Raw genomic sequence first — 7920 nt, 5'->3', positions numbered from 1 at the left:
TGGGCACATCAGAAATGCAGGCAGGAAAGGGAGAGGAGTCACCACACCCCAGGACTCAGGAATGGTGGAGTTGCAGCTGAAATACCAGAGTCAACTTTAGGGCCCTCAGTTCAAAGCAGATGTGGACAGACTGCAGAGGATGCAGCAGAGCTGCCCAGGTGGGGCCCTGGAGCACAGACCTGCCAACCAGGGGCTGAGGGAGCCAGTCCTGCTCAGGCAGGGGCAGGAGGCTGAGGGGATATCAACTGGAATCCTACAGCTGCTGAAAGGGCAGGTATGAAGAGAGAGAGAAATCTCTCCATAGTGGCAGATAACCACCAGTGGCACAGGCAGATGTCTCTGATTCAGGAGTTCAAGCCAGATGCTAAAAGAAACATTCACTGGTGGGTAATGCAGTACTGGAATGGGCCACTCAGGCTGCAGGGTCTCCATCCTTTAAAAGGTTCTCTAGACTTTGCTGGACAAACCATGGCTGACCTGATCCAGCACTGCTGGTAGTCCTGCTTTAAGCAGGAGGCTGGGCTAGAAAATGCCAAAACTCCAGTGTATTTTTAATTTTGTGAAAACCTTATAAGGCCCAATTCTGTTCCTGCTGGGCCCCCGACACGTTCATTCCCATTGAAGGCTGGTGGCACTGCTGGGTGCAGGGTGGGGACTTCAGGAAAGAGCAGTTTCAGCTGATCACACTTATGCAAACTTTCTAGCTCCAGGAAGGTTTTCTATTTATAGAGGCTGACATAAAACCAGTGTCAGTGAATGAAATTCTGCCCACACACTTCTGTTGGTTTTGGATCAAACCCTAACCCCCCTCCACAGGGAAGGAAGGAGCAGCAAGGCAGTTGCCTAATCCTCCTATGACCATGGGAAATTCCCTTTCATCACAGAACCCTGTGGCTGGTGCTGTGTGGCCCAGAGGGAGCCCTGCAGGGGGAAGTGTGCAGGGGTTGTCTGCTGACAGCTCTGAGCAGCACCAGCTTTCCCTGCCCAGCAGGGAAAAAGTGAAACTACTCTGAGGGAGCAGGAGTAGCAAAGGTTAAAAAGTGGGCTGGAACAGTCCTAGAGAAGGCTGGAAGTGTGTCAAGTTGCTTTGTAGGGCCACAGGATCCTCCTCCCCTTGGCTTTATCCACACCACATTAATTTTTTAATTTTCAGCTAATTAAAGGAAGTTCTTCAAGGGAGCTTTGTAGACGAGTTTTAAGGAATTTTACAGAAATTCTTTGACACTTAAAGTAGTTTTAGGTACTTCTGTATTTTTAGACTATCACATGCTGGGGAAACAGAGTAGTAGAAAAATCCTGCATTTGTTTACTCCTTTCAACTATTGTTTTCAGCTTAAAAAAACCCCTTCGGTATAAAACAATAAAGCTTAATATTAATCCATAATCAGAGAAACCAGAAATATACAGGCCAAGCAGTGCAGGTCTGAACTAATTAAACATAATTATTATTGAACATGTTAATTAAAAACCCCGAGTATTTTACCTATACATAATTTATCCAGAGAAGTTTAAAGCTTATAAAGGAAAAACCACAAGACCTCCCATGGGGATGGTCTTGTGCAGTAATTAGACAATTAAGAAAACAAAAGTTTAGTTTGACAGTCACACAGACTGAACCCAGTTACAATCAAATTCAGAACAAAGTGGAGGTTTTAGAGGCAGCAGCACTGAAGGACCACAGCATTAGACAAAGCCTTGATAGAGCGAGTGTGCACAGGGAGAGAATGACACAGGACCAGGGATCAAAGCATTAGGATGACCCAAATACCAAAGCCTCTGATGCATGATCAGTAAACACCACACTCCAATATTTCAGCAGTTCCCAGCATCACTTCTCAATCTGGTTATTCCAGTTCAGCATCTCTGTAGGATAACTTTGGCAGAGGTTGGTTCAAAGGTGCTGCTTTCTTTGGCATCTTGGCTGTGTCAGGAGGCCTCACCAGGAGCTGATGTTAAATGCTGTAGGACTCAGATCTGTGGGTTACAATGCTGTGGAGTTCATCTTCACAAAGCCTGAGCTGCAGTGCCTGAGTGCAGCCAGTGATATGATCACCTTGCTCTAGAAGAGAGGACTCCAAACTCCAGTACCTGCCCACTGTAAGGGGATACTTTAAAATACAACAAAATTATGGTGTCCATTCTCCATTTTATGGATTTGCAGTTGAACTAAGGCTTCCTTTTCTTTTTTCTTATATTTTCTTTTCTGTTTCTTCAAATGCCCATGCCATGCTATTTTGGGAAATATTCCCAACATTCATCTTGTCATTGGTGAGGTGAGTAACCAGGAGTATCACAGCCTCTGGCCCTGGGCAGTTCCCACACCATGAGCAGTGCCAAGCACCTCTGCTAATTAAACTGTGCCAAGGAAATTTGTTAATTCTTTATCCAACTGTTTGAATAGTGAAATCTTAAGTGGGTATCACCTAACAATTCATGTCAGTGGGAACAAGATGAAGAACTCTCAGACTGCAGAGACCTTGGTGGACCATCCTTGTTTAAAGTGCCCTGGTCCTCACCCCAAGTGGTTGTGATCTGTTTTGGAACACAATGAACCAAACAGTATTAACACAGGGTGGAGGAATGTTAAACCTCCAGGTCCCTCAATTATGTCCCTGCAGATAAATAGTTCTAATGCTGAAATGTCAGAGGCCTGGATTGTGAGACCTGGTGTGAATGTGTGACACAGGTAGGAGATTACAGGGAGCTTTCAAAGCCTTTACACACACCAAGCAAAGCTCAAGCTCTTCCAGGCAAAAGAACATAGTGAGCACTTTCTCCTTGCTCCCCTAAAGACACCTGTTCTAAGGTAAGAAAAAGTGCAGCCTTGGCCACCAAATCCCCAAAAGAAGCTCTTCCTATAAAACAGCACAACATGAACAACTTTACCAATGCCATGCCTGTCTCCTGGATTTTTCCACTGGAAAGCAGACAAATTTTTAATTGCTTGATCCCAAGTGCTGTGTTTTCTCTACCTGGCAATTCTGAAGTATGAAAATATGCATCTGAGTACAAACAGTCAAAAATGAGTTTAAAAAAAAAACTGATCTAAAATCAATTCTGTTTTTTGGTCGTGGGACTGGTTTGGGTTAATTTGTTTGGGTTTTTTGTTGTTTGTTTTCAATGTTGCAACAACATGTACGTGAAAGGCACATGAAAGCTACAGATTTCTCCGGATTTCCTGTCAGTGTTGGGATAATCAAGGCTGCTTGTGGGCCACTTGCATTTAGTGCCAGAGACAGACTTCTGAATTACTGCAGTGAACATCAGTGAACCCTCAGTCATCCAGGAAAACACTCTGCTAATGGTGGAAGATATTCTTTGAATTTGGTCATTAGCACACTGAACTGGAATTCAGTCCAAGGCTGCTGGAGAGGATTTTCTTCCTTCTCTCCCATGGAAAGCAGCCAGCTAACACAGAGGATGGAAAAAGTGGGGGATTTATCTTGGTTTCCCAACAGTTTTTCCCACCACGAGTCTCATAACCCTTTGCTGATCAAAAGAGCCTTTGTCAACCTTAGAAATTTTAGCTGGGCAAGAATCCATGAATTGCACAAGTGATGTGAATAGACAGCACCTAAAAAAATGAAAGGAGGTATTTCTATACCAAAAAATCTGCTTATGGAACTTCAATCCTGTTCAAAATTCATTAATAAAGTAGTTTCAACAGATCTTGCAGTAATTAAGGGGCTAAGTACAAGTTTCAGCTTTCATTTAGAGGTTGCCAAATCAAACCCATCTGAAACTACTCATTAGAGAGCCAGGAGTTTGGAAGACAGCTGAGAAGAATACAAGACATTGTTTATTACACACAGTCTCATCAAAAGCTTATTAGTTTGAGCAGCTGGGTTTTTGAATGTTTGGGATGGCAACATTGCAACAAGCTCCTCAAAGGAGGCCAGACAGGGCAGTTCTTTGACTTTTGCTGGGCACTTATTTCCAGTAAATCTTCTAATGGCTTGGTCCATGGAGATCACAGTAATTGTCACTGTGGCAGTGATGAGAGAACAGGGACACACAGCAAGAGAGACATGCAGGCAGTGCCCAAACAGGCTGGAGAGCCCAAGGGCTGTCTGCCCTCAGAAGTGTGATGCCTGTTTGCTGGCTTTCCTTAGAAATCAGCATTTCATCTGCAGCAAAGACACTTGAGCCAAAATATGATAATATTCCCATGGTTTAAGAAAATGTTGCAACAATGCAGCATAATCTTTTGGGATTGGCATTCTTCTTAACTTGTCAATGATCTACCCATTTTTATACAGGCAAATGAACGTCACTGAAAAGTAAACTGTTCTAATAATACCACTGTACCTCCTGTTTTGATTTTTGCTTTTTAAGGCTGAAAGTAGCAGAGTGGCACAAGGGAGAACAGCCTGTACTGGCTGGACTTTGTTCTGCTGTGTTCTTTCCAGGAAGTGGCAACAGAAAGAAACCTGTTGCAAATTCCCCAATTGTTCTGTGAGAGACAAAAAATCCCGAGGCTTATCCGTGTCCTGGAGTGACCCTTCCCCTCAGCTTCAGCAGTGCAGCAAAGAGGGCAGCAAACAGGCAGCTGTGTGGCAGACATTAAAAAGGAAACATTAGGATTTGTGCAAGAGCTGTAACCCCTGACAGGGGCAGGCTCAGGGTCAGCTCTGCCCTTCCCAGCTCACACGGATGCCAGAGGCAGGCTCAGGGTCCCAGGGGAGAAGCAGCTGGCACTGAGTGTGTTGGCACAGTGCTCTGCACATCTCCAGCTGGCACTGAGTGTGTTGGCACAGTGCTCTGCACATCTCCAGGAAGGGTTTTCCTCTCAGAGCAAAGGGCAGCAGCACAGCACACATTTGACAGTGTGGACACCCAACTTAGACACCCTCTGGATTTAAGAGCCAATGGTTGTGCTGCCACTCAGGAGCAGCTCAAGAGGATGAAGGAAGGTGCAAACAGGAGTCACACAAACTGTCCAGTTCCACAGCCCAGGGACAACCCCAGGCACAGGTACACGCTGGCAACAACCAGCTGGAGAGCAGCTCTGCAGAAGAGAACTGTGGAGTCCTCAGTAGATAAACCTTAGGAAAAACCTGTGCTGGGCCTGTCAGTCCAGTCTGACTGCAGTTGTTACACACAGCTTCAGCAGATAACCTTAATTCTGATTATCTAACAGGGCTTTTTAAGTATTTTTTCTCTGCCCCACGATATTATGAGGAAATTGGGGTCAGATGCAAGTCCTGAGCAAAGAGGCAAATGTGAGGGCAAACCCCCACCCCAAACCCAGCGACAGAACTGCTCTGAGAGGAAACTACTGAGGGACTGAGCTCAAAGGCAGCTCTGGGCAGGCAGCACGTGGGTGCAGGTCCCAGATGATGCCGATGGGGACAATTTTGGTGCTCTCAGGGCACTGACAGAAGGTAAATTCCAATGGTCATAGCTTACCTTCCCTTATAAGTAGGCTCTTTGAAAGTACTGTGTATGTATTAAAGGGTTTCATGTAGATTTTCTTGGCTATGATGAATATTTAATCTGTACTTGTTCAGTAGTCTTTGGTGGGATCTGTTTCTGAATGTCCACACTAATCTGAAAAAGAATAATTTTACTAGGTTTGTATGCTACAATGCTACTTTCTTGCAGTTCTCATTAGCTATTGTCCAAAGCTGTAGAATTTAATATTCATACTGTTCCAAAGAAGTCTGTAATTTTAATGCTCTAAGTGCCTTCTCCTTCTCTTTTTGCTGATAAACCTAAAATAAGCATGTTTTGACACATTAGTGAGTAAGTTTTGTTTCTTTTAGCACAGGGAGTGTTTCACAGTCATTGAGAGTTTCATGTCTGTGTTATCCTTCTGGAGGAAACAGCTGGGATTTATTCAGAGGAACTTCAACAGGAGGTGGAAAACCACAAGGAAAGTATCAAAGAAAACCAGTTTCTGTAAATATTTTCTGTGAGTTATCTTCTTCCCAAACTAGGAGTTAACCCCTTGCAGTCTGCTGGGGATCAGAAGGTGATGGCTTTGTCCTTGTGCAGGAGCAGGTCTGGTCAGTGTGTAAAACCCCAAAGCCATGAGCAGACTGGGGTGTGAGGATGGTGTTTAGAACACGGCCCGTGGCTGCTCCCAAAGGCTGTTCAGGTGTCAGTGCTGCTGGCAGGGGAGGAGGATTCTCCTGCCCAGGAAGCTCCTGTGCAGCCCCAGGGACCACTCCCAGGTGCCTCCTGACTGCACTTGTGGTGCTGGAAGCAAAGATTCCTGGGCAGGACGAGTAGAATGAAATGAAAACAAATATGTTAAAAATAAATTAACCTTGTCATGTGAATACACTACCTCCCATACCATTTGAGAGGTTGCTGCTCTTTGTCTGCCAAGAAAACACCAGGCATACTTTGAAAAATCAGTGTGGATGCTGAATGTCAAAGCCAACAATACTGTGGTTTCATGAGGTCACCTGTGCTGGTCTGAGCATTAAATCTGAGACATTTTTAAAGCCCCCAGGTTCACAATGCTGGATCCAAAGAATAAAAGGTGTTAAAGGAAAGCTTTTTTTATTTTACCTTCTTGTGCCTTGACATAGTTTAACTTTGTCCAGCTACCACATTACTACTATTTCTCTCTCATACTTTCAGTATTGTTTCTTTTCTAGTATTTCATAAGTGGAATTTTCAGGGAAATTTGTGCAGCCTGACTTGCAAAACATCCGCTTTCATTCTGAGCACGTGAAAGCTCATTTTGGTTTCACTTTAGAGGGAAAACTGTCCCTTTCAGTGTGAGGTAACAGAATTGCTTTCCCCTTTTCCTGCTTATGAGCTTAATCTTAAGATACTTATAACTGTTGCATATGTAAGGTGGAAAGACTACAACTGCACTCCCGAGATGAACACTTTGAAAACTCTTTTTACTGCTGTTATCAACTGAATTGGATGTCCCTGGCAGTAATAAATGAGTGATAACTCTCCAGTGCTGCCAGACAGCCTGGTGCTCCTGGCTGGGGGTTTGTGAAGGTGGCTGCTCCCCTGTCACCAGCAGGGTGGGTGTGAGATCCCACAGCTGAGCTCTGTGCCAGCTGTGACTCTTTTGGAACAGCAGAGAGTGCAGTGATGCAGCGATGCTGGACCATGGCAGGGCCAGACTCCAATTCCTTACACGTGCAGTATGTGCTCCCTTGGAGGACTGAGTGGAAAGGGGAAAGGCAGCCGTGGCAGGGAAGGGGAAGGACACCATTCTGCATGTTGCCCCTGTGACTTGGCAGAATTTGTGGTTGCTCAACACTTCATGAAGATCAAACCAAGAGGCTCATGACTGCTCACTGCCCTTTGTGTTCTCATGTGATCGAGTAAATCACAAGCTGAAAACAAGCACCCTGTTTTCCCAGTTTCTGTGGCTTTCCCTTGTCACGTGGATGGTGTGGAGCACCATGGCCAGGCATGATGCCTTTTACAGTTGGTTGACATTCTTCTGACCCAGCAAAGGAAAGGGAAAGGGTCATTTTGTGATTAAAGAATAGAACTTGAAATTGTTATTCTCCCTGGCGTTGGTGCCTCTGCCACTGATGTCATGTGTGTCTGTTGGCACATCACCCACTGGCTTTTGCCTCGGGTTCTTTCCCAGTAAAATTAACAGAAATATTTTTATGAGGGTACTTCAAGTTTCATTTAATGCTAATATTGTCCTCGATAACCAGGGAAAGCATTCCAAATAAGTTGTGGTATCTTCATGCCAGTAACTTCGAAAATTATCTTCTGCTGTTTGAAGCCCTCCCCTTTACCAGTAAAGAGAGGAATGCTCTTACCTTGAGGTAAGAATACTTGTTTTTGAAAAAGCTGTTGTTTTATCTTATCTGGAAGAGTATTGACAGCAGGTTTATGAGTAAAACAAGTATGAAGGAGCAGCAGTTGTGCAGCAGAGGTCGCTGCTGCATTATTTGAACAAACTTTGCCATGTGCTGGTAGGCCTGA

The 7920-nt window shown here is 44.7% G+C and overlaps 1 long non-coding RNA gene across 1 annotated transcript in view; it reads left to right on the top strand.

The window, feature by feature from the left end:
- The window catches only part of LOC113974771, a 4939-nt gene extending 1116 nt beyond the window's left edge, over positions 1–3823 (top strand). The window contains exon 2 of the long non-coding RNA XR_003536641.1: positions 3718–3823. This is a non-coding gene — a long non-coding RNA (uncharacterized LOC113974771). The remainder of the gene's footprint in view (positions 1–3717) is intronic.
- The last annotated feature ends 4097 nt before the right edge of the window (positions 3824–7920 follow it).

This window comes from Neopelma chrysocephalum, unplaced genomic scaffold, assembly GCF_003984885.1.
Source record: "Neopelma chrysocephalum unplaced genomic scaffold, ASM398488v2 Primary Assembly neopelma1_125, whole genome shotgun sequence".
In the NCBI taxonomy this organism is placed as follows: Eukaryota; Metazoa; Chordata; class Aves; order Passeriformes; family Pipridae; genus Neopelma; species Neopelma chrysocephalum.
Note: the sequence above shows the minus strand (reverse complement) of the source record. Positions and strands in the feature narration are given on the sequence as shown.